At 36.9% G+C, this 26985-nt stretch overlaps 1 protein-coding gene and 1 long non-coding RNA gene across 11 annotated transcripts in view; one reads left to right on the forward strand and one right to left on the reverse strand.

The window, feature by feature from the left end:
• The window catches only part of LOC134742269 (disintegrin and metalloproteinase domain-containing protein 11), a 784213-nt gene that overhangs the window by 224414 nt on the left and 532814 nt on the right, over positions 1 to 26985 (forward strand). The gene's annotated exons all lie outside the window — the stretch shown is intronic.
• Positions 1 to 26985, reverse strand: part of LOC134742286 (uncharacterized) — a 529938-nt gene that overhangs the window by 166306 nt on the left and 336647 nt on the right. The window lies entirely within an intron of this gene.

Below are 26985 nucleotides of genomic sequence, written 5' to 3' on the forward strand. Positions count from 1 at the left end.
TGTATGTTATCCGACTACATTACCTTACGAAGGTCGATGACATCGTTAAGTATCTAAAAGTAAAGTCACGTCTCGTCCTGAGGGTCGCGAAGTTGGAATCTCGACACAATGCGAATTTTAATTCTTTTGTGGAGCAAGGAGGAGTTTTGGCCGAAGAGTGTCAAGTTTCGGCGATTCCGAGGCCGGTTCCCTGACACTGCGGGGTTGCGTTATACAACGCAACCATGATGTGTTTTGCAGCTTTTAGTTGCACATTGCGGGCACATTGCACGTAGAACCGATGGCCGTTGGGGCGGAAAGGTGGCGAGTGGCGACCACGTACCGGAAGGCGCAGCGTGGGCAGACCCCCCACAAGGTGGACTGATGACCTGGTAAAGGTCGCGGGAGTCCGCTGGATGCGGGTGGCTCAAGACCGGTCATTGTGGCACTCTTTGGGGGAGGCCTATGTACAGCAGTGGACGTCCTCTGGCTGATATGATGATGATGCTAGTTTTAAGGTATTTATCTACAGGGACATTCTTACATAAATTGACTAAATCCCACGGTAAGCTCAAGAAGGCTTGTGTTGTGGAATTCCACCTAAAGTTATTTCATTTAATTTCAAATCTGCGGATCAGATTCTAATTGCATTGATGTCTGCAAGGGACTGTCCCATAGTGCATTCTACTTGTTAACTAGCCCTTTAACTGGCTCCGAACGTCTCGAAGCCTCAGTGATGTATGCTTCAACGTAATCCGGACAAGTCGCCTTCAATTAATATAATGCCTTTGTCAACTGATAGGGATTATCTCTGTCGGGCTTTCGGAGGTTCCGTAGGAGGTTGCATTGCATCTGAGTATCTATTACTAGTACAATCGCACGAGAGGCTTATAATAATACCTTATTCATTTAATTTGCATAATCACAGCAAAACCTGTGGTATTTCCGGACCGATACGACCTTCAAACCTTCAGGAAAAGAGCATACTCTCATCTTAAAGGCTGGCAACGTACTTGCAACCCCTCTGGTGTTGCGGGTGTCTATGGGCTACAGTAATTGCTTACAATTTACCACCTATATGATAAAAAAAAGTTTTATTATTATTATTCATTTATTTCATAAGACACGGTATATTGGCCAAACTAATATGGCGTTATTCACAAACGTTTGTCAAATCTAACAAATAGTTTGTCCCATTTTGACATTTAATAGCATTGGTTGTAATCACCGCTCCGTTTAGCATGCAAACACACTAAACTGGCCATCAATAAACCTTAACTCGTTGCAATAAGGTTTAAAATGTAGGTATAACGTAACTTAGTTATCAATGTTGCAGTGCATTGAAAATAACGGGGTGACTGACCACGGGCTGACGGGTGGGTTCGAAACGTCGGGATGTATCATAAATTTAATATACGCGATATAATCCGTTTTCGTAGTTTTATTTTATGAAAATTATTCAATTCTTAATGTTAAATTACTGGACGCCCATTATAAAATTTATAGTGGACTTATGATTTAATGCTAGTTAAGGCGAAGTTATGTACTAAAGGCGAATTATGTATACGTTATAAAAATAAGTATAAGTACTTATATGCTATTAACAAAATTCCACTACCATTCACCATGACGTCTAAATAAGTAAAAAGAACCTTTGAATAACTTGAACCGCTATCGAAAAGAATCGATTATTCCTAAGGAATCGAATGTGATAAATGCTTCTCCGTGTAGTTAATGACGGCTCCACTCTCAGTTTTCCCAAATCAAAAGGGAATAAATACATTCTGAAATGCATACCAGACATTTTATTTACTTGATTCAAGAGCCAAAATGCGACATCGATTTTAAAAGGAATTATTGTAGTTTTAACTATAAAACTCTCGTGAGACTCAAACATACTATAAGTGTTAGGAGCTTTTATAATGTCGTTTGGATTTTTTTTTGCTCCCAACTCTTTTATACTACCTAATAAAAAAAACAAAAAAAATTAAACGAAGGTAAAGGAAGCTACGGTTAAAACATTTTCCATAGTTTCAATATTCTGCAAGGAGGAAAATGGGGACTACATTTATATGGTTTGTGGTCCACTATTTTGTTAACGACTGCATAATCAAATAACTTATACTGGTTAGTCCTTTCTGACGCTTAACAAGCAACTGATACATCAGCCAGCGTTATCGCGGTATAAATGCGTTGCGGACGACGACAAATGGGCCCGACGTCCGCGCCATAGCATTATGTCAGCGGTTTGGGCTTAGGTGAGCTGACGGATTTGGATGACGTCAGCGCGTTCAGTTTGTACTGGAGCCTAGGTCATAAAACACGACTGCTGGAATATAAAACAGAGTTAGGCCGGGAAATGCCCAATACGGTTTGTTAAGCTGGTTCGCTTTCCATACAAAAAACAATTGCGTTTTATTAAGTCATTATACATTATTACTACATAAATATGTGCGAGATTTGAACCTATGAATCAATTTGTATTTATTACGATACATTCTTACACTTATCGTGAAGCAAATCTTGGTCTTACTTAAAAAGTAGGTATTCGATAATTACCAATAAATAATTTCCACTCAGCTGTGTTAAAATTTCTGAAACCAGCAGGTAGTTTTATTGTAATGTCCAATTTCATAACGTAATAACAAATTACTGGACACCCTTTCGTAAAAATTGTTAGGTAAAATAAAGAAAGAAAAGTTGAAAGAGAAAGTCTTTTGCTTCTCAAAGTGTGCGACATAATTTAATAGCAAACAAAAAATACTAATTTACTCTCCTAACGAATTTTTGTATTCAAACCGATCGTCCAGACACCTTCTAAATTCAAGGGAGTTAATTAAAAGAAAATGAAAAAATTATGAGGTAAAGTATGTAAATTAGCTCAGGAAATTATACCCTCGGATTTATATTAGGAAAGCCCAAAATAACGCTTTTTACGCGGGAGCGGTTTGAGGGAAAATATTGGCCAGTAAAAGTAATTTATATACGAAAATTAGGAATTATGTAGACAGAAAGTTTTGAAAACTTTGCCTTTATTTTATAGATTTAAGTTCCTAATAACGAGGTTAATCCCATGCGTTTTATTAAAGAAATATTGTACTGTATCCCTTATTGTGTAGTTTAACCCATCCAAACACTACTATAGTCGGGTTTTTAAGTGAAATTATGTGAATAAAATCCCCCATGTATCTATCTAACACAGTAGCCATTCCTTTTCCCAAAATTTCAATCCAAGACGTGTTTGGACGTCTGCCAGGCGTGAGTGGGGGCGTGCCAAAATGGAACACAACGAAATTTGCAATGTAAGTGAAAACGTTAAAATGTTTTAATAACTTTAGCGACGACTTTACGACCTATTTGTTGGAAGGCACTTAATATAAACAAGTAGCCTAATGCCTTAAGCGATTTCGTTTCTGGGAACATGCTTTCGACTCTGAAATTCTGAGCTTTTGTGCGGAATTATGGGTTTACTGTTTAATGTTTGGAGAACCTGTTGACTTATGAAGCATGTCTATATATTGTTTAGGTACTTAAGCAAGTAATATTTGATATTCACCAGTTGTTCTCCGGTGAAGGGTAACATCACGATGGTACCGGGCTAGTCCCAGGAGGTCAGATGGTATTCGCTTTAGCAAAAACTAGCATCTGCACTCAACTTTTGGAATTATAACACACAAGAGCAGACGATTTCACGTAATGCCGTTATGCCGTCTAAATGGTGTTTAGTTTTAATTTCTAATATTTCTAGTACTTATTTGTAATATTATTATATTGTAGTATATGTCACCTGAATCAAATTTAAATAAATAGATAATGCCACAGCGGACATTCTAATTTATTAAAGTAGGTTACTGGGAGAGCGCTACGATATGGTGGAGTATTTTTTTTTTTATGGAAAAAGGTATTAACTGAGGTTTAATCCTGTTTTTATTAACAATTTTTAGGGTTCCGTACCCAAAGGGTAAAAACGGGACCCTAGTCCGTCTGTCTGTCACTATGTATCTCATGAACCGTGATAGCTACACAGTTGAAATTGATGTATTGTATTTCTGTTGCCGCTATAACAACAAATACTAAAAAGTACGGAACCCTCGGTGCGCGAGTCCGGCTCGCACTTGGCCGGTTTTTTGGTTACAAAATAAATGCATCGCCTAAAATATTTTCTGCTTTGGTTGGCTGGAGTTCGCCTAATGGTATTAAGTTCGCCTTTTGTACATCAAGTTATTCTTTTGTGCAATGAAGTATAAATCAATATATATATTATCTATTAAAACCCAAATGGCCTTTTGGACTGTACATTATACTTAGTGTTTTGAATTGATTGTATTATACTATCAGTGAATTGCTTTCTTACATTAATTATTACACATAATTAGCTTAATAACCAAAAAGCCACATAATTCACTTTAAACGGAGCCTTGATCCTAAACCTAACTAAAATAATTAGCTCCAACCCTCGCTTAATCGAGTAAAACTAGATGCAGGATATTTATTCAGGGTTTTCGGGGTATATAAATTAATTGTGTATATTTTTAGTGGCCCGATATGCAGATGGGAAGGATAGGGCTTCGATACGTTGGGCTAATGGGCAATTCATAGTAGTCCCAGGGAGCGACGGTACACGTTGGTGTAAATAAATTGCCTTGGGAGAGTGTGCTTTTAAGGCTGTATGAATATAAATTTATAAATACAAACTTAGTACTTATAAATAAAAATAAATAAATTATAAATAAATAAATATTATACGACATTCTTACACATATTGACGTCCCACGGTAAGCCCAAGGAGGCTTGTGCTATGGGTACTCAGACAACGATATATATAATATATAAATACTTAAATACATTGAAAACACCCATGACTCAGGAACAAGTATCTGTGCTCATCACAAAAAATAAATGCCCTTACAGAGATTCGAACCCAGGACCATCGGCTTCACAGGCAGGGTCACTACCAACTAGGCCAGACCGGTCGTCGGACTTATAATATTTATCTGCTGTAACCTATTTTTTTTCGTACAATAAAGTGTATTAGCGAAAGGTGGAGTAAGACTATCACCGGGACAAGACGAACACTTGTATATAATCCTCATACTGTTTGTCTTGCCCCGAGGAAAATAAACTAATGTTCTTCTTACCCCACCTTACTCGTACCTTACTTACTTTAAAAACAATAACTATTTAACGTGACAAGAAATATAAACGTTAATATTTCCAAAATGTTACTAATAAGCAGAAATATCTCGTGTTTTCTCATAAGGTTCCATTATGTTGCTATCAAGGTTTACCTTTTAGTAGGGTTTCAAGTTGGAAATGCGTATACTTAATTTCTCCATGACTGTTTGTTTGTCACCCGAAACTTAAGGGGCCCACTGACTATCAGTCCGCCGGACGATATCGGCCTGTCAGTTGTTCGGAACTGTCAAATTTTTGTTCTAACTGACAGGCCGATATCGTCCGGCGGACTGATAGTCAGTGGGCCCCTTTACCTCAGAGATGACCTCACCTCATATCTCGAATAAAACTAATTCTAGGGCACATCTCTTACCTAAGCATAAGCTGACGGTGAATTTTTATGACTAATTTTCGTGATAGTTATAGATGTAACAGTCTTTTAATAAATACCATGTTCTCGACCCCTGCATCCTATAAAGTGGCAAAATTGACAAAACGAAAAATAATTCAGAACGTCTCGTTCACACTCGTTGTCTCTAATGATCTGACACAGCATTTTCACTTTGTTTGTACGGCTTACCTGCACATTGACCTGCCCTACGATAGCCAGGGATCAAAAACATAAACGTAACATACGGGTTGCCGTCTCATCCATCTTCATGAAAGCCAAGTACCATCAGCGGCTTGGGCTTTCCGTCGTTAGTTATTTACATCTGCTATTGGGCGTAATGCGGCTTCATCAGAATGGTAAAAGCCCGAGGGTGATGTGCATAATTATTGAGTACATTATTTGGCGATGGTGTTAGGCAAGTGCTGTTAACATACAATACAATACAATACAATACAATACAATACAATACAAATATTCTTTATTGCTCACCAATATGAAAAGGAACATGACATAAAAATTAAGCACAAACTATGGTAGACAACAGGCGGTCTTATCGCTAAAGAGCGATCTCTTCCAGACAACCTTAGGGTAATGGATCAAGGCAAAAAAAAAGTAATGTGAGTAGGTGATGCAATGAGTGATAGAAATTGAGGTATAATAATACCTAATAATACACATACAAAAGTATAAACTACATACACTACTATATAAATAAATATATTATCATATATAACATATTTACGAATATATATAAAACACAACAGTGCGGCCAACAACAATTAGGGAAACAGGAACAGGACATAAAATAACATTACGGAAGTGATAAATAATATTCTTTTACTTGAGTTTTAAAAATATGAAGTGATTTAGCATACCTTAAGTCGGAAGGTAATGAGTTCCACAACTGAACTGCCTGAACATACTTACTTACTACGGTGACGCAACGAGCCAAAGTGAGTCCTGTCCTCCGACACCAGATCACGCCATGGCTCTCGGTCTTGCGATAGCTTCCGCCAGTCGCCATGGCCGAGGTTGAGCAGGTCTTGGGCAACTCCGTCGTTTTAGAGGGCGTCCAACCGGGCGTCTCCCATTTGGTTGTCCCAAGTACGCTTTCTTCACGGCACGATCCTCTCCCATTCTCTCTAAGTGTCCGAACCACTGATTATTATGATGATTTAGATTAAAAAATAACAATCAGAAAAAAAAATCCGTGAACCATTAAGTAGTAGTAAACTCTTTATTGTACAAAAAACCGGACAAGTGCGAGTCGGACTCGCCCACCGAGGGTTCCGGACTTTTTAGTATTTGTTGTTAAAGCGGCAATATCAACTGTCTAGCTTTTACAGTTCATGAGATACAGCCTGGTGACAGACAGACAGACGGACAGATAGACAGACAGACAGACGGACAGTGGAGTCTTAGCAATAGAGTCCCGTTTTTTCCCTTTGGGTACGGAACCCACGGAACCCTAAAAGGAAAAATTAGGAAAAATTCAGTACAAAGACGCACTTAGAGCGTTAAATAGTGGAAAACTAATTATAACCATCAACCGAGACAGTAGGTAATGAAAACAATTACACTTACCATATTTTACAATTTTTAAAGCATGTGTATGTATTACTTTGAACATCCACCCGTAACACGATCTGAAAGGCTTTTTATTCAATCCCGCTTTTTCGAGCCGATCGCCAATTACGCTATCGATCGCTTATTCTCTCCCGATCCATTAATCAAGTGAGTCGATGTAGGCCGCAATGGAGTGCGTCCATTACTTTATTGCATCGCAGGTGCGCGCTCGGCAGGATTCCGTGGCGCCGCGGAACATTTATCAATTTCTATCTTTGGGTGTCTGAAGCATTGCTGGCCTGATGATTTATGTGGAATTTGTTGGTGATAGGGGTGTAATAAAATAGGGTGACTTTGCTGGAGGGGTTTATAGATAATCGAAAATTGATCTATCGCTAAATATGTGCTTGACCCTTTAACGGACCAGATTAAAATAAAACACAATTAACCTCATCGCCTCTTTAAACTTTTAGTCCTAAAAATTTTGCATAAGTAAAAAAATTCCTACAAAAACCTTCAAAGATTCACATCACTGGCGACCCGCCCCGCTTTCGCATATACATATAAACCGTCCTCTTGAATCATTCTATCTATTAAAAAACCGTATTAAAATCCGTTGCGTAGTTTTAAAGATTTAAGCATACATAGGGACAGACATCCATCCAGACAGCAGTAAGCCACTTTGTTTAATACTATGTAGTGATTCAAGTAGGCCTAGCAAAAAGCACTTTTGTTTTGAATGGTCTAACTGATACAAATATAAGTATGTATGTAAACACTTTATTGCACATAAGACAGGTTAAGATATACAATTAAACAGAAAGTATACAATGTACAAAGGCGAACTTATCCCTGTGAGGGATCTCTTCCAGTCAACCTTTGAGCGACTGAGAGTAGACAATTAAAAATGACAGACAAACGAACACTATGTACAGAAAAGTGAAATTATGGTTCAATTATTACACGAGTAAATAATTGAAAACCTCTAGCCTATATTATAATATAAATACACATATAATACATATTAATATAAATACACACCTATAAATAAATATATATATAACAAATATTAAATAAAACTACTTAGTACACAAGTCATTGGAGAGCCATAGCTTATGCAATTTACTCTTGAGTGATGCTACCGACTGGGACTGTCTAAGGGATAACGGCAACTTAAAATAAATAAATAAATAACAAAATAAAATAAAATAAATAAATATAAATAAACATTAATGCACATATTTATAAATAAATATATTATTTATAATATTTATATTTATAAATTGACATTAATGTAATTTGTACTGTAATCATATGTTGTGAAAAAAAAAAACTTCGGTTACTTTTTTCGCTTACTTTGGTTACTTTTTTTTATATATAAGTATCATCTTATACATACGTATAAGAAGCATGTCAATTACCGGCATAACAAGTAAACCCAACCATAGCAGCTGAAAAATTACAAACTCATTTACGCAAGATAGAAGAATGGCTTGAAACGTGGAGAATAAAGCCAAATGTTAATAAATCAGTACAAATAACATTCACACTACGAAGAGAGAGCTGTCCAGCCGTGAACCTGAGAGGAGAACAGCTACCCCAGGAAACTTGTGTAAGATACCTTGGTCTTCACCTGGATAGGAGACTAACATGGGCCAACCATATTAAAACAAAGAGAAAAGAAGCAGACCTTCGTTACAAGCGCCTGTACTGGCTGATCGGCCGACAATCACCTCTGACACTATCTAATAAAATGCTAGTGTATAAAAGCATTATAAAACCCATATGGACATACGGGATTGAACTCTGGGGAACGGCCAGTAACTCAAACCTCGAGATTCTACAAAGGTTTCAGAATAATGTCCTAAGGGCTGTAACATGTGCACCATGGTTTGCAAAGAATACAGAGATACATGAATACCTAAATATTCCAACAATCAAAGAGGAGGTTAACAGATATTGTGTTAAGTACAAAGAACGACTAAAAAAACATACAAACGAACTTGCAAGGGACTTGGTTAACATCAATGACAATCCGAGTAGGCTGAAAAGGTGGCAAATACTGCGGCTAGACCAGAGGCACTAGAAGATAAATTATATTTTATAAAAGTCAAGAGAGAGTATTTAATGGAAGACCTCTCAAAACCCTTAAAAAGACAGAACATCTGATTATGGCTAGAACGGCCGATTGCAGATAAAATGAGAGAAGAAAAAAATAAAAAAATAAATAAATATCATCTTATACATACGTATAAGAAGCATGTCAATTACCGGCATAACAAGTCAGAAACGGGTGCCAAGCATTTCAATGCACGCACAGATGTTGTGCCAAAACATTTGATTTGCCAATACAACTCGAGATGTGGTAGATGATGCTGTGGTAGAACATGGTAGCACCTTTATTGATTTACACTTTGCGCTCTCAAGCAGTAATGGACAAAGGTGGTGCAGTCGGTGCTCCGAGAAAGAAGATCCTCGAAAATTGGATCGAAACATGTCGAACGCTTATTCGACTTAAACGGCGAACGTGGCGACGTGAGTTTAAAATAATGTTAACCTAAGCCCTCCTACACGTACACCCGCAACTCGACTGGACAACTCCATTGCGCATCCTGTGACCGCATCTGCAAGACAAAGTTTGGTTTTGCGAGCCACATTAGGGCATTTCATAATTCGGACAAGAATTGTTAATGGGGTCGCCATTGCCGGATGCGGCAAGGAAGAAATAAATAATAATAATAACTTGATTGTTTTTTAATCTCGTTCGTTTCGGTCGTTACTTTACAGTACATATGGTGCTACTTTCTCGCACTAGTGCGTCAAATAGCACTTTTCGTGCATATGTCGAAAGTTTAAAGGGCCATATGTACTGTAAAACGTTGTACGATACACGTGCGAATAGGTAATTCGCTACTCGTGTCGATTTAAAACACTCCCTGCGGTCGTGTTTTAATTTATCGCCACTCGTTTCGAATTTCCTCTTTTCCGCACTTGTATCGTAAATAACTATTCCGGCAAGTTTAATGAGAGTAACGAAAGTGATGTAGGTATGACACGATAGACGATTTGAACTCAACCATCATACTCGTATTCGTACTTATTATTTTGTATCATAGCGCAATTAATATTTTGTATATATATATATATTTGGTTTAATATCAATTCATTGCTCGCATTTTATAATGCCATTAAAACATTGTGAAAAAAGAAAATAATTCGTTGAAATTTTACAAAATGATACTGTTCTTTCAACGAGTATTTAAAAAAAAAACCTGAATTTTGTGTTACTAGCAATTAACTGCCTAATATTTGTACGTGGTTGGGTTGGTTGGAATTTCATGTACGTTTATTTTAGCCATATACTATGTGAACTATGTGCCACAGACAGCGTAATACGAAAGATTTACGTAAAAATACTCCTATATTGAGCGTATGTTTGTACTATTAAATGACAGTGCACAAAGCCAAAGAAAATCTGTTCTGTGCTACTTGCTATACGACTTAGTTGAATTCTACACATATTTATATAAGTATAATTATTATTCTTTGAAGTTGATTCTTGTAATTTATGTGAATGAAACTAGTGCAAAGTCGAGATGCACTTTATAAATCATATAATCTAAAAGGACATGTATTTTTTACTAAGAGACGAAAATACGATTAGAACAGTTCTCACGAAAAAAGTATAATTGTAGGTTAAGGTCTCATATAAATTGAAAGTTATAACAAACAAATTTCGTCAATCCCTCGCTGGCTACCGACACAAACTTTTGGTAAGACAAAACCCGCAAAAAAATCACTCGCTCATTGCTACTCGCTTTTCGCCGCTCGGAGCCCGAATAACGCAGCGTACTACGTAGGCGAACAACACGCAAACGCAGCGAAGCGATGCGGCGCGGAGTGAATCAATGCTTTGATACCTATAGAAGTGTCCTACGTGGGCGATCTCGTTGCGAACGCGAACGCCGTGGGCTCGCCGCTTCGCTTCGCGTTCGCAAGTTGTTCGCTTACGTACTTAATACGCAGCGTAAAAGCGGCGTCGGGTATATGATCTATGAAGTCTTCGGGTAATTGTATTTTGCTCTAGGGCCCAAAGTGGCCGGTACTGTAGCCAGGCGGCGATAACACGGCAGCCGCCGATCGTCGGTTATGCGATTAGGGGTTGAGTTTCGCCAAAATTTAGAGCGTTAGTCGTACATATTTATGTTTGGGTTTGGAAACACATTAAGGGCCTGGTTATTTACGTGCGTCATGTTTAAACCGTCAGGACGAAAATAATAATAAATATAACTCTCGACCATCACCTAGAGAGACTCTCGCACTCGCTGGGTGGTTGGATCAAGGGTCAGATGCAGAAAGCGGTAATTTTGGACACGGCGCGTATAGAACGTCGGTTCCTCATTCTGCGGCCCTGACCACCAGCAGCTTGGGCCCTGCCCCGCTGCTAGCGGCACCCCAGGTTAGGTTTTTTATAATGTATTTATGTATATTTTGTATTGTTTTGAAAGTTTTTATTGTTTACTTTTATATTCATAGCATTGATTTATAAATTACCTAGCCCAAGATGGAAAATAAATAAAGAATATAATGACACATGAATATTTTTGTAAAGTTCAAAATCTTGTAACTATTAAATCTGTTTTAACATTTCGAAACTGATTGGTTTTATTCATTTAAAAAGTTTAAACTTAAGGTATTTTTTGACGTACTATTAATATCACATGTACCGGTCAGCAAAATATTATCAGCACGTGACGATAACGAGACAGGAGTTAGAGCACGCGCTGATCCAGTTAAAATAAATGTTGTATTGCTGCAGATTCAGAATGTTGTATAACGGTTACACGCGCGGTTACGCGGTTATCTAAACACTAGTTAATACGGAATCAATTTGTCTAAGTTTACCCGCCAAAAATACCTTTTACTCATCTTGTCGTGCCCCTAAGTGCGCTGATAATATTTTACTGACTGACACACAAAATAATCGAGTCTCCTCAAAATACCTCTTAGCTCTAAGCCTTGATTGACTCCTAAAATTCCCCCTACTCTACCAAACTCCCATTGTCCTCCACTTCCCTTTTAATTTAAATTTGCAGTCAATATTCTATTACGGCAACACCTTTACTACTTCAAAATGGCTGCCGATCCGCTGCCGTTATACCATTTGCATAATTTTTCACTTGAAATTTCAATTATTTCATAATTAACACGTTGGCAGGGAACCCGTGTCCAAGTTAATGTGATGGCGTTGGTTACTTGAGGTTAGCGAAGTGTCGAACGAGCTACACGTGTTGAACAATCTATTGTTTGATGTAAGTCAGTAAATGAGTTCATGGAAATTGACATTTTGATTCAGAAAGTGCTAATGAAAATTGATCATGTTACCTATGCATCGATCCATATCGGCACTAATATTATTACGTTATCAAATTTAGTTTGGCAAATTTTAACAAGAAAAACTTGCGTAAGACATTAATTTAACCAATGATATGTTGCTTTTTGCACCTATTAACGATATTCGATCTAGGTGTAGGTGAATTTCGTATTTTAGTTTTGTTAACATTTCATGCCTCTTCAAACCTATTAGATCACACTATCCTCATTTTGCTCAAACATTTATTTACTCCTGAAGTGTTCTATCTGCCCATCGTTTTCAAGATGTCATATACTAAAAAACCGGAAAAGTGCGATTCGGACTCGTCCACCGAGGGTTCTGTACTTTTTAGTATTTGGTATAGCGGCAACAGAGGGGGCGAGGGTTAAAGGGCGAGCAGTACCTGCGTGCTTCTTCTTCTTCACGTGCCATCTCCGTCCAGGAGGTCGGCGACCATATGTCTATATGTCTCTCTATGTTCAGTCATGCGAATTAGTCTATCTATGCTCTTCACTTTTAACCAGTCTCTTATATTTCCAGTCCATGATGTGCGCCTTTTACCGCTACCACGCTTCCCTTCAAGTTTTCCTTCAATTATTAATTTCAGTAAATTGTATTTATTGTTTTTATATATATATCCAAAATATGCTGTTTTCCTTTTCTTTTTTTTTTTCTTTTTTTTATTAAAAAAAGGCAAGCACTTGACCGCAATCTCACCTGATGGTAAGTGCCGATGCAGTCTAGGATGGATCATGCTTACCTAAAAGATGTCTATTCACTCTTGATTTAAAAAAATCCAAGTTATAGTGGACTCTTAATTGTTGATACTACTTCTAAACCTTTTTTCATGATTTCCAAAACTCTAACATTTGTTATTCTATCTGTCCATTTAATTTTGAGCATCCTTCGATAAATCCACATTTCAAAAGCCCTTAGTTTGTTGACCAACTTCTTTTTCAGGGTCCAGCTTTCACCTGCGTGCTTGCACCTTCTATACGAATTCAATATTATTTTTAAACAATAGTGTAACTAATTACAGCTGACTACGTAGGAAACATTCAGCTCCTGTTGACGGCACCCAACCCCAGGGCAGACCAAATAAGCGTTGGCTCGATGTTGTAAAAGCCGATATGAGCGTAAACGGGCTCACACGAGAGGACGCCCAGGATCGCGCAAAGTGAAGAAAGGGTAGTAGGAAAGCGGATCATGGCAAAGGCCGGGATAACGCTAGATAGAAGAAGAATTTAAAAAGAAGTGTAAGTACTTAAAAAACACAAATAAAAATATGTTTTAATAATAAATTGATTTGTTTCCTACTTGTAAGGGCCCAAGTTGTTTAACGAAAACAATTTTTAAAAGTAGTCGTGATAAAATAAATGGCAAAGGTAAAATAATTTTTATGGGAAAGTAATTTAAAGATAAGTAATATTTCATACATGAACACAACCGCTCACGCTTGGTCGATCTCTCCCACTTCAGATTGTTCAAATTGAAAAGTTTGCACAAACTCCGGGATGTTATTAAAACTTGCCCCGTTGCACAATGCCGCCCACTGATAACTATTCCATCCAGGGGAATCATAAAATTATCCACGGAACTTTACTATGGAGTTGATGAGGGACTTACAAAGAATGGAGGGAAACATTTCTTTGCAATTAAAACTGATAAATTTCTTTAGTTTTAAGTTGTGTTGCGACAAAATTGCTTACTTACTCCGCTAGCTCAGTGACCCAAAATGTGACCTGGCCTCCGACACAAGGCAGCGCCAATTTTCTTAGCTCTGCGCTACTTCACGTCAATTATTGACTTAATCGTTGAATCGGGACTATTATTATTTTATTTAATCTTTATTGCACAAAAGAAAATACAATCGTACAAAAGGCGGACTTAATGCTATGAGGCATTCTCTACCAGTCAACCTTCGGGCAAAGCAGAGAATTTGTAGGCGGTGCAACATAGTGAATACATATATACAAGTATAGTTAAATAATGCATAGGCATAGACATACATACATATATCTGTATATATAATATTTATATAAATACATACAATATACATACATACAAATACATAAGATATCAGATGAAACTTTCAAAACAGAAACACTAAGAATTCATCGTTCTGCCAGCAAAGTACTCACGTAAGGATTTTTTAAATGCAAATCTGTTCGGACACTGTCTAATTTTAACAGGGAGACTATTCCAAAGGCGAGCTGCCTGAATAGAGAAAGAATAGGACATGAAACCTGTTCGGTGAGATGGTATGGACAAAGAAAGAAGAAGAGTAGAGCGAAGTTGACGGACACGAGAAACACCATAGTAGTTGAAGAAAGATTTGAGATATTCGGGAGATTGGGGATCATTAATAACAGAAAAGAGGGTGCAAAGCATGCGAATATTTCGACGAACACGTATAGGAAACCAGCCGAGTTTAGAGCGGAAAGAGGAGACATGGTCGTATTTACGAAGACAGAAAATGAAACGAATGCAGTTATTTAGTAAACGATCTAACTTGTTCAAGAGCTCTTCATTTAAGTCTGGATAACACACATCACACTATTAAATAAACTACGGTGAAAAACAGGCGGTCTAATAACTAAAGAGAAATCTCTTCCAGACAACCTGTCTACGTTTGTATTAGAATTCCCCGGTTTGGCGGATGCAATTTGGTTTACGTTTAAAGAGTGCGAAGACACGGTGAAACTTATGTACTAATAAGTGTAAGGCCTCAGTGGACGCTCGAAGCGGAGCGTTCGGCAGGGCGTGCAGCGTGGCGTCGGGCTCACAAGTGATGTGAGCAGCATGCACTAAGACCGCTCCTATACGTTTGCATTTGTTTAACATGCACGCCGCACGCCCCGCCCCGCTGCACGCCCAACTCGAGCGTTCACTCAGGCCTTGCACTAAGTAAGTCGTTAGATAAAATTATGACGTAAGAGAGTATTGTTATGTAATTCTGAAATATTGTAATCGTATTTACAATAAATTTTATTTAGTTCCAGAATGACTTGAGTCAATGTCGGTAGGTAATGAAAGAAGTAACGCTCTTAATGAATACTGTTTACTTCAAAGATGAGTCACATTATTATTTATTATGATTTTTTGAAATTGCTTGCTATCGATATCAATAACAATTAATTATTAGTACCTTTTGGCCCCCGAAAAAACGGGCAAAATTTTTCAGTCAATACGCTGTCACTGCCAAGTATACTGATATCTTTTTTATACGTTAAAATGATGTCATGTTTTACTATAATATTCTACTTTTCTTATTTAAACGCTTCACGCTATACCCATGTCAGTGGTATCTCAAAGTAAACCATTTTCTTTGATCCCATTCAATCCGGGACCACATACCTAATATCAATTTTATTTTATATTTCCGCAATTTTATTTCATTCTGTTGTTCTTATTCCTCGAAAATAGAAACCTAGATATTTTGAAATATGTCGCGCGAGTAGGTATTTGTGAAAGAAAATGAGTTGATCTGAAAAATTAATTTAAAATTTGTATTTCAGTTTAAATTTAATTTTCTTAAAGAACAAAACTTGCTTTACAATGTCAAACTGAATTGTTCGCTTAATTAGGCGTTATTGCGAGTCATAATCAAATTAAGCACGAGTATGAAACAATAACCGCTCGGCTTATTAATGTCAAATTAATAAGTATCTTATCCTTGATTAAATAAAATCGTCTGATAATTCTGTTCAAAAATCTCGTATGTATTTAGCAGGGATGTTGCGGATGCCGATTTTTTGACATCCGCGGAAGCAGATGCGGACGCGGATGTTTAAAGGCTCACATCCGCGAACGCGGATGTCGAGATTAGGCACAAAAAAACGTGTTATATTACACTTTATTGTTTATATTTAAAAAAATGAAACTTTTAGTATTTCAACAAGAAATTAGGGGCCCCACAATCGCATTAGGATACTAAAGTCCAAATAAAACAAATTGTTCACTTCTTGTCGCTGTCCGCCATAGGCTAAAGTGCTCGATCGACGAATCACAAAACGAAACGAGATTCCTATTGGCTAATGACGAAATTAGCCGCCGCTAAGACGTTCCTGTATCTAACTGTTCCACATCCGCATCCGCATTAAGCTCCGCATCGGTTTTATGCGGATGCGGATGCAGATGTGGATGTTGAAAATAATGCGGAAGTTCCGCGGTTGCGGATGCGGATGCGAATATTCGCAACATCCCTGGTATTTAGTAGCTGATCTTATTTGAATGCGTATTAAAATAGCCAGGCAGTGGACAGAGGTAAGTACAACTGTAAAGTTGCTCAAATGCTTAATATGTAATGAATAAACATTGCCTCGCTAGAAAAGTGATTATCAATCAAACAAGTGTCTAGTTTATAACCACAATTTATAGAATAGTGGCATTATATAGTTACTAGCAGACAATACACAGTTTAAAATTCTAAACCATTGATATTAAAAACTTGAAAGAAACATATAATATTTATTTACGATACAAGTGCGGAAAGCAGGAAATTCGCAACGAGTGGTGATAAATTAAAACACGACCAAAGGGTTCGGTTTTTAAATATTTAAGTGTTTAAAAATGTTAGGCTCCTCACGATTCTTTTGAATTTCGATTATAGCTCAAAGCCACTAGTTTATTTAGCAAATTTATCATTATTTAGCAAAATTATCATAGAGTAACTTATACTAGAGCGGTACTGTCATAGTAAATTTTGTAACCCCAGTAAATTCACTGCCATCTGTTGACACACTTTAAAACTAAAATTGAAGATTTGTAAAAATACGATAAAATGTATTTAAATATAGATAAATGATTTTTTTTATTTGCATTAATTATTTTGATGATTTTGACCCATGTTCTTTCACTGATATGCGTTAAAATTGTTAAATAACAAACGAAACCGTCAACGCCATCTATACGACTGTAGGCCAAAACTAGTAGCGCCCTCAGAACGAGAATCAAATTTTCTTGATTTTCGAGGCACGTTTTTTCCTTAGACTGTATCCATCTATTACGGAGTTATATCTATCTTTGTAATTATGTTACATTGTATTGTTTGTGCAGAAGGATTTAAAATTTAAAATACCTGATACTTTAAAAGTTTTTTCAATGATATATATATTTGTGGTGCTTTCATATTACGTAAGGTATTCAGAACTTGATATCCCTGTTCTATTATAAATTCGATTCGATTTATCCAGAAGAAACCTGTTCGTATCGTGTTTTCCATATTTATTGGTTATTTGACGTTAAAGCTGTATGTATTGATGGTATTCCAAGATTCCAGATTGTTTTTATCAATCATTGATGTCTTTTAAGCTATCACTCGTTAAAAATGTATTGGATTACGTGTTTTATTCTAAGCGGAGTTTGATAAATGCAATTTTTTTTATAATTCAAAAGCTAGTGCGGTTGGTGATTATAATATTTATATTGTAGATATTGTAGTTGATGAACAAATGATTATGCTAATTTTACGAGTTAACTCTCGTATTTTTACACGATAGCTACGCGCCGCGTACCGCAGCTACATCAAAACGTACGAACTATCTTGTCTACAATTAAACCCAGCTAGAATAATTCTTTACGTAAAATTAATGTTATGCTTCACTATACAAAAACAAAGTGCTCCTTAAGCTTACCATTTCAACATAAATGTTCAACTCTGCATACAGTAGGATAGGGTTGATTTTTGAATGAAGTGGTTTGAGAAGAAAACTTTAGTGTATCATAAATGCGAGTGGCCGAAAAATGGACGAATAATCGACGTGAGATCGACTATGGTAACCACAACTTTGCTTGTTTTCTGAGACAGTCTCCATAATTGGTTTTTTCTTAGTCAGTTTCTAGTACTAGCTGAATCGTATTTTTACGTCGGCTATGAATGATCAATTAAGGTAGCTGACAGTGATATATTCTTATTCCTCTCATAACGGACAATGGAAGCTGGGGGAATATTCTTATAGTTCCACACGAATCGTCTGAAGACGTCCAGTATAAGAATGTTTTCTTATACCACGCGCGTCCAATGATGGTCCCCATGACAGCTCATTTTTAGAGTTCCGTGCCCAAAGGGTAAAACGGGACCCTATTACTAAGACTCCGCTGTCTCTCTGTTTGTCACCAGGCTGTATCTCATGAACCGTGACAGCTAGACAGTTGAAATTTTCACAAATGATGTATTTCTGTTTCCGCTATAACAACAAATAATAAAAACAGATTAAAATAAATATTTAAGTGGGGCTCCCATACAACAAACGTGATTTTTTTGCCGTTTTTTGCATAATGGTACGGAACCCTTCGTGCACGAGTCCAACTCGCACTTGGCCGGTTATTTTTTTTAATATCTATTCAAAAGCGACTTAGAGAATCTTTTATAGGGACCATTATTCGACGCGTGAGGTACAAGAATTCGTCTTCATTTGCAAAATACTTTTTTTTTTTCAAATAAAATTAGATGTGACGGAAGTTTTCTGTTACTCGAGAGAAAAGGAAACGTGGTTAGTGATTTTTATGAATGAAATGAACGACTGAACAGGTTTAATTTTCCTTTGAATGCCGTACGGGACATATAGCACAAGAATTTCAACGTGTAATGTGTCTCTTGTTACTATGTAACCTGTCGGGTTTTTAATTCTGCCTACCTATTTAAAAGCACTACCCAAACTACTTAGGCAGGTGCTGTAGGAAGTAACATTTCTTGATATATGCATGTAACTTCTGTAATGGTACCTATTTCGTGTTCGCAGTAAAATACTTATAAGGAAACATCTTTATGTAAATATGTAGCCAAAATTTGACTGATGTATACGCTTCATGTATATGTTCTGTGTTGTCTCTGATAAATATCTCTGATTTGTGTTATTTTAAGGCTACTGAGAAAGATTCAGACGCTTGTTTGGTTCTAGACCCGGGCACTGTAGGCTTGGGTCACATTTTCTTTCGTATATTCGTATACAATTTATAGTACCTAGACTGTCTCCACTCTCTAGAAACGCAAGGCATCCCACACTCGAAACGACACCGTTTACGCGCGCTCGTTACGAACCGAGTATTATCCTTTATGGGCTCGGTAATGCGGAGTATAAACTGCTGGCAACTAGTGTTTTCCAGAAGTACTGCGTTGCCAAAATAAAACTTAACTACAGTTGTCTTTAGAGCAGTCATAAAGCATCTTGCAAGGAAATATCATACTTGTATAAAATGTGGAAGAATGATTTTGAATTTACATTTTTTTATAGAAACAGTCAAAGAGATTAATATGAAAAATAAATATAAATAATGTTTATAATATTCATTATAATGATTGGCGCTCATTTGTATGTTTAGTAAATTTGCTGCACGGAATAATATATTCGAACTCTGCACAAACTTTATTGTTATCTATATCTACATTAATTATGGTTACCGCTTGTTCTCTTAATAAATAATCAGCAAAAATGTAATATTTCTTTTGAGACAAATAAAAATATATTTAACCCGAACCCGAAAAATTCATGAAACACCTTTGTTTTAAATTAAAATATCCCTACAGTTCTTCCAACTACCTTAAAATATGTAAGCACCATCACATTGTCCCCTTGCAAAAACGCCGTGAAATAGCCGATATTACCTATCCCCTAAGTATTACTAATGGTGTAATCGATTGCCCTGAGTTGCTGAGTAAGCTGTGTTTCAAAACCCCCTCTCGTTCTAAAAGATATCATCCCCCAATAGCAATCGAAAATGCATCTTCCAAGTACAGACAGAATAGTTTTTTTAACGCGCGCCAGTCGTAACCTAAATGAGTTGTCTAAAGAATTTGATGTGGATATATTCAACTGTAGGATTCCTAGCGTGAGACGTAATTTAGTGCAGAGATATTTTGAGTCTTTTGAGTGAGCGTGTTGTCGCCTTCTTGAATGCCTATTATTACTTACTTATGTATTACTCTCTCTTTTTTTTCTTGCCTCTTAGTCTTCATTGCTAAGTTAATTTGTATTTTAGTTACTCCCTTATTAGTTATCATTTGTATACGCTCTGTTCACATATGTGGCTGCGATAGTGCGCAACCTTAGTATAGTACCTATTAGTTTAGTATCATGTCACTACCTGTGAGTTCCTATAATTGGCTTCCTGTATCAACTATAATTTTTATATTAATGTCACAGCTGTTGGATCTCCAAATAAATAAAATAAAAATAAAAAATAAAAAAACCTTATTGCTTTGGCAATAGATTCATTCATACTGTACTTACATTTTGAGTTTCTTTAGCTGTGCTACAGTCCAGATAGCTGAACGTGTTTTAGGTACTATTGGATTTTGTCCGGGGATAATATTGTAATTTCTGATACATATCGTGATTCATTGCACATGACTTTTATGAATAACGAAAAGTTATTAGAACCTTTCCAAGTACAATTTAGCACAAAAAAAACCATATGGAAGGAAATAAAACAAAATTATTTCTATTTTTGTAAAGTTTTTAGGTATACCTTATAAATAAGTCGTTATTTTTCATCCTTATGCAATCCTTTATCCAGCCTGAAAAACTTAATAACTTCACTTAAAATACCTCAACTTAACTAACTTAACTTAAACTTAACTAACTTAGCGGTTTCACTCACGTGTTTTTAGTCACTCGCGCGACATGTTTCGGAGAGCCTAGGTCTCCATTTTCAAGACTAAAAACACGTGAGTGAAACCGCTAAGTTAGTTAAGTTAATATGTCTCACGATAGTTTAAATTCGATTAACTTAACTTAAAATTGAAAACTTGTTAAATATATTTAATCCGGGTCTACTCGTATCGCGAATTAATTCTACGTTTCGACACTTTCGACGTATAGGTTTCACTAATCAACCAGTGAAATCTCCGTCGAAACGTCGGAAGTAAATGTAAAATAAATTCGCTATCATTGAATTATTATTATTATAGAGATGCCATACTAAACATTGAAATTGTCGCAATCACAACCTGTACCGCGCGACCAAAACGTCGTAAGCGCCGTAGAAATTCATGGCGCTTACGCGTTTAGGTCGCGAGATTCACGCTCCGCTTCTATGGTTTGTAGTCAAAGGAACATCAACTCATGGGGCAAAATACTGGTTCTCTGTGCCGGTTCTATACGTTAATAATAGTTCAATATTCGCGATAGACCGGGTTCAAATATCAATGTTTAATATGTGTTCAAATCGCGAAAGTATTACACACTCGTCTCAAGTACAAATGGTTGGGTTGTAATCATTTTCCCGCTTGCTCCTAGGCCTTTTTTTATACAGGGGAAATTCGTTAAGCATACCACCCGGGCGCGGGAATGTACCCGGGATGGTTATGTGGGACTCACCTCGTAAGCTTGCTCTAGGCCTGGATTAAGAAGTTAATTCAGGATGGAATCGTTCAGCTAATGATAATTTCAACGTAGAATTTTCTAGATCTTGCCTCCGAGAAATTTAATATTTCATGAGTTGTTTTACTAAGTTCAGCAGTAATTAAAAAGATGAGATACTGAATGAAATTATAATTTCAATTAGGGGAAGTGGGCGCAGAAATTAATGTTAGAATTAAACGCACATGTTACACAGAACACTAGAGAATACCTTAGATAGGTTTGTGTAGAGAGACCATTTGGCATTAAGTCCGCCATTTGTACATTATTGTATTATTTTGTGCGATAAAGTTTAAATATCTAATAATAATATAACACTGCCTTAGAGATGCAAGTATGAGGGTGTTTTTTAATATACTCCGCTAGGTTAATAGTATATGTCATATTTAAAGCCTTCTTTTTTATTAGACCATCCACGTAATAATGCTTTCCCATAGAAAGTTTCGAGATCTAATCAGCCATAAATGTCTTTATATACCTACAAGTGTTATACATAAGATCTATAAAAAAAATATTTGGGAAAAAACCAGCCCAACATTCTGTCCTGATGCATAAACAAAATTCGTTTTCGCTTAGAAAAAGGAATTCTCGCAACACAAAAGTCATTAATGTCTTCATTACAGTGGGTTTCTCATTGTGAGCATTACATTGCTCGCTCCTTGAGTGGTCTGCCGTCAGTTTCGTGTTCTGACGAGGCAGTTTACAGCGAATGATGGATGCTCCCGTTTCTTTGAAGGATGCTTTGTAATGTTGGGGTGCGGGATGTTTGTTGACTTTGTGTGCGTTCTCTTTATACTTATGTTAAGGGTAGGCAAAGTCGGTTTTGATCAACTTTTGGCAAGTTTTTGAAAGGCATTCAGGTCGTCCTATAGTCTCTTATTTCCAACATATTTTCACAAATCGTGTTGTTTCTGTTTTTAGTCGCAGCTTATTAACCTAGAACCTAACTGGAACCTTTATACTACAAGATATTTAGCAAATATTTCTATAGTCTACACGTTTGGCGTTGCACCTCACCATTGATTGCTGAACAAGAGTGTTACAACAAACTACACGTGCACAAACATAGGTATGTTATTCAAAAACATACCATTAGCACATTTTTAAAGTGCAAACATTACAACTGTAAACCAGGTTCGCTTCAAAAGCTACGCTACATATTCCTTTAATTTAGTTTGCCTACATTCGCAAGCTAAAAATAACCCTCCCTAGTAAAAGACACATCTAAGCAACATCACTCTTTTAACTCGGCGTCCCACTCAAGGAAACTAGACGGAGCAAAGTGAATAGTGTCATAACAGCCATTAAACAAGGTTTATGTTAGCTTACACACATCTCTGGACATTATGTCCTATATGGATGTAGGGTGAAAGAAGCTCTTTGGCTAGTTAGGGTTGTGTATTGTTATAGTGGGACGTTAGATACACTGATATTCTGGGGCTGTTGGTGATTTACGTTAATATACTCGTAGTTTTGTATTCTGCTGTCGTCGCTTGGGTAGTACGATTATGATTATTTATATACCTAGTGCTACATTTAGTATAACTAGAATTATTCAGATAAATGTAACATATTAAATTTAACTATGCTAGTTCTTCCCGCTTTAACTATTTAACTATGCTAGTTGCTTGCTAGTTCTTTCCTTAGTTGCCGGTAGGCCTCCAACGAGATGGAGCGACGACCTGGTGAAGGTCGCGGGAATTCGGTGGTTGCGAGCGGCACAGGATCGGTCGGAGTGGCGAGCCTTGGGGGAGGCCTATGTCCAGCAGTGGACGTCTATCGGCTGACATGATGATGATGATGATGATGATGCTAGTTCTGAGGTGGCTGTGGAGTTGTTAGTGTAAGGTCTGAGTGGACGCTCTCGTCGCTCTCTATGTTTCTTACTTTAAATGAAATAATAACGTTAGTCCCTTTTTACCAAAACTACATAAAACCAGTCTGTAAGTACACCCGATAGGGTTTTATCCTCTTGAAAGGTAACGATATATGTAAATCATCCAAACCAGATTCTAACCAAATCTAACTTTATAAGTATTCCGGCTACCTTTCATAACTCAGAAAGTTTTAATCACAGAATGCCTGAAGTAATTTCCATTGAAGCCTTAATCAGGCTCACTAACAAGTGGATTTCGAGTTTCTAGGTCAAATGCTTACGAATTATCCAGGGGGAGTAATATCAGGCTTCGCTTAATGCTTTATCAATTATAATTATATCAGTCAGGGAATATCCTTGTTTTAATATAATTTCTGAAATGTGATTATGGTAATAACAGGTTTTCGAATGTGGTTGGGATAAACTGAAATAAATGTCATATACGAAGGAAAAAATGACCAAAGCCTCCAGTGTCCAAAAATATTTTCATAGAAAATAATTTAATTTGTTCTTAGAGTGGTTGGGATAGTTACTATCATATAGAAGAGGAAGGTGTGAACTACTTTGGGGTGTCTATAGAGAAAATGAGCCTGGCGATTTATATAATTAAATTTATTATCGCAAATTTATACCTACCTATGATGCGTTCTTATGAAAAATACATAAGGCATCAGTTCGTAAAAGTCAATTATTTGAGTTTGAATACAACCTCGATTGGTTATCTTTACACTGCGGAAATACAAATGTAAAAATACAAAAAACTATGCCTTTTTATTGCTAAAAACTTTCAGTATTTGATGAAGTATTTATACAATAAATAAGAACTAACGCATATATAACAAATAACGCGTGGCCATTGTGTCTCAGCGCGTGGCACGCGCTCAGACATAATGGCCACGCGCTCTCAGAAAAGAAACAATGGCTTTTGTTTAACAGATTAGGGTCTTTGGCATAAAAATCAATTGAGAAGATTCAAACTATATTATGCCTACCTGGGAAAAACACATTTGTAATATACCTACTCGTCGAAACAGGGAAAACCCGTGATTCGACCCTTAATAATCTAAATTTTAATGTCTAGATACATTGGTGTTTACGCGTTTCAGTTTGTCTAACAATAAAACAATTTTATCGTTACTTTATTACCCGAAACTTCCAAGACAGTATACACAATTTAATTAAGAATGACGGCTTAATATACACATGTAAAATTTTTATCCAATAATACAATATCGGTATTTCCATCGACAATTCATTTACATCAAATTATCTGTGGGAACTCGTATCCCTGAGTCTATAAATGTATTTAACGATATTTGTTCGATATTGGTTGAGTCGAACTCATCATATACAAGTAACCACATGCATGAAGTTTATATTTCAACGAAATATTTTAATTCGAATGTGTGTTACAGTTATATCATGTTACAAATGCATTTCATACATAAAAATATTTTATAAAAAAAGTACAAAAATTTGCTTGCTCACTAGTTTTTGTGAGCGAAACGCGAGAAACGTCACGTGACGTCACGCGTTCGACAGATTAGTTCACAAAAGTGTCATTAGTAGCAAACGTCAGTTGGACTGTCCAACGTGTGACGTCATCACGCTCTGTCGAATTCGCGCCAAAAATTATGAGCCTTTCAGCCGCTCAAAATTTTTCAACTTAATATTATTTTAATAAAATAATGTGAAGGTTTACAAAAGTATTTTTATTTTTTCCGGTGTTCAAACGATATAATGATTACAAAAATTAAATAAAATCATGCATGGAGCTAATTGTTTAACAATCTCGGCATAGGATATCTGTTATGCAAATTAGGACGTTCAAGGGTAAATGAGCTAACGAGAACATTTAACTACACTAATTCACTAATTAATCTAGTCAAGAAATAATTCTCTAGACTTGTCCCAACAATTAATTCAGATTATCGAGCAAGATTTTTACGTGACATTTTCATCTTCACCACTTAGATGGTTATCAGTCCTCAACTGTCCGTTTCTCCAGCCTCACACAGCTAAACTGTTTAATGAACTGTTGCTTGCGGTATTTCCGAACCGATCCGACCTTCAAGGAAATAGCGTACTCACATCTAAAAGTACGGCAGCGCACTTACAACCCCTCTGGTGTCTTACCATCAGGCAGTGCTCGTTTGCCTCCCATACCATAAAAACAAAGTCCTTAATAGTTTTCAATGTAAAAGTAGGTGAACGTCATTAGTTACAACTGTCTCCGACCTAAACAATCATTCAAAAAAGATAATAAACAAAAACTAAAAGAATATCCTTCCAGGGCACAATGAAGCTGTTATAATTTTAACAGACAAGAAGGACCAGTGGAGTCGACCCCCACGTATATGAGGGTTCTATTTGTCGGCCCTGGATTTCGGGGGGTCAAGGTAGCCTGGTGTTTCTCAGGCACAAGACAATGGGCGCAAACATTAATAACTTTCTTTGTTCCTACTTTACGTTTTGGAGCAAGTCACTAGAGTTTTTCGGGTTATTAAATAACGGCTCGGATGGGTCTTTAGAAAGATGCAGTTTATGTTGTCAGGTCTTTTTTTGTATTCTATGTTCTAGATAGACCACGGTATAGTATTATTAAGTTGTTGTGTATTAAGGGCGGTAAACAAGGGTTTACGTACTCGTGTTAATTAAGGGCTCGCATTCAGCTTCGGGCATCAATTCACACTCTTTCGTAATTCCTGTACCACCCGTAGCACACACATAGACCGCGGGCCAGGAACAGATTTCCACGACCAATCGCCTCCCGGGCGAAAACTCGTATAGTGGTTAACGGCTATGTATGATGAACCCTCGTCAACGTCAGCTGCCGCTCCGTTGGTGGGTTGAGGAATGGCAGCAAATAAAGTATATTAAAATAAAATTAGTCATCGCCTCCACTTTGTCAGATGAGTTTAGATGATATTGTGAATAAACAAAATCGTCAGCCGATTGTATCGCTGTGGAAAGACCGTCAGCTGGTCACATGAACATGTAAAAAAGAAAATTACTTTCAGTCATCGGCGTCATCGCCTCCCGTTTGATACTTTGTCAGATGATAGTTTAGATGCTATTGTTAATAAAACAAATCGTCAGCCGGTTGTATCGCGGTGGAAAGACCGTGTTACGCGTTTCGGTGGCTGCCATTCCTTAACCCACCAACGGAGCGGAGGCTGACGTTCACGAGGGTTCATCATACATAGCCGTTAACCGCTATACGAGTTTTCGCCCGGGAGGCGATGACTGACGAAATTTGCGC

This window comes from Cydia strobilella, chromosome 6 (genome assembly GCF_947568885.1).
Source record: "Cydia strobilella chromosome 6, ilCydStro3.1, whole genome shotgun sequence".
Classification (NCBI taxonomy): domain Eukaryota; kingdom Metazoa; phylum Arthropoda; class Insecta; order Lepidoptera; family Tortricidae; genus Cydia; species Cydia strobilella.